Source organism: Toxorhynchites rutilus, chromosome 2 (genome assembly GCF_029784135.1).
Source record: "Toxorhynchites rutilus septentrionalis strain SRP chromosome 2, ASM2978413v1, whole genome shotgun sequence".
NCBI classification, from domain to species: domain Eukaryota; kingdom Metazoa; phylum Arthropoda; class Insecta; order Diptera; family Culicidae; genus Toxorhynchites; species Toxorhynchites rutilus.
This window is the reverse complement of record NC_073745.1, coordinates 107396113-107397076: the sequence shown is the minus strand read 5'-3', so window position 1 is coordinate 107397076 and position 964 is coordinate 107396113. Positions and strand designations below refer to the sequence as shown.

The following is a 964-nucleotide window of genomic DNA, read 5'->3' as shown; positions in this document are numbered from 1 at the left end:
ACAAAAAAAAACTCGTAGATAAGGCTGAAGACAGCTAAATATAGTTGCAATGAACAAGAGATACCATAATAATGATGGAATTAGGAAATTGGCCAACGCCTTCGAAATCGAGTAGAGATTTCAACCAGCGTACGATTATGAGTTCGAGTCAATTTTCATACGTTAGCACATACATTCGCCATTTTTAGAAAAAATAAAACCATTATTCTGAAAACAGATAGCAAACCTTTTAACTCTCATATGACACTATAATTTTATCTAAATAGAATGTTCCGAAAGCTTGTGTTCGACCAAAGAAGGGAAAAGAGATCTGCATGGTGGAGTACGATTACGATTTTTTTTGTGTTTGTACCTCATTTTTAGACCTTTATTGCGTTATCCGCGATTTTCGTTATACGCGTCGATTTAGCCCGACTATTTCGCGGATAATCGGGGTTCTACTGTACCACAAAATCAATCTGAACATACTTTACAGCTGAAAAAGCAATTGCTATACATCCCATCATGCAAACTGGTCCCAGCTAAGATTTGCCCCTTCCATGTGGCTCGTTGGTCTAGGGGTATGATTCTCGCTTCGGGTGCGAGAGGTCCCGGGTTCAATTCCCGGACGAGCCCGAATGTGTAATCATTTTTTGCACAAGACGAGGCAATTCCAAAAGTCAGGTGAGTTATTACAATACCACGCAATGATACTTTTAAGTAATGAAAGAAACACAAAAACGTACGATTGATCATCGCATCGCAAGATAACCCCGTTCTGAAATAAATCTCTCCGTGCTGAAGCTTCGCATACAACATATGTAATGAGTCAATGATTGATATGTGGTTGAACAAGGTCGTTTGGACGGCCTAAACGTGCCCGAGGGATAATCACATTACTATGCACAGTGACACCGGAGTATTTCTCCCAGGTAAGAAACAATCAGGCACCTGTCGCTAAAAATAGGAATGCTAATGCATATTC

General features: G+C 39.9%; 1 non-coding gene across 1 annotated transcript; it reads left to right on the top strand.

Annotated features, from left to right (window-relative positions):
• Window positions 1-543: 543 nt before the first annotated feature.
• On the top strand, window positions 544-615 carry Trnap-cgg (transfer RNA proline (anticodon CGG)). Its single transcript has one exon. It is a non-coding gene; the product is annotated as a tRNA-Pro (tRNA).
• Window positions 616-964: the final 349 nt, after the last annotated feature.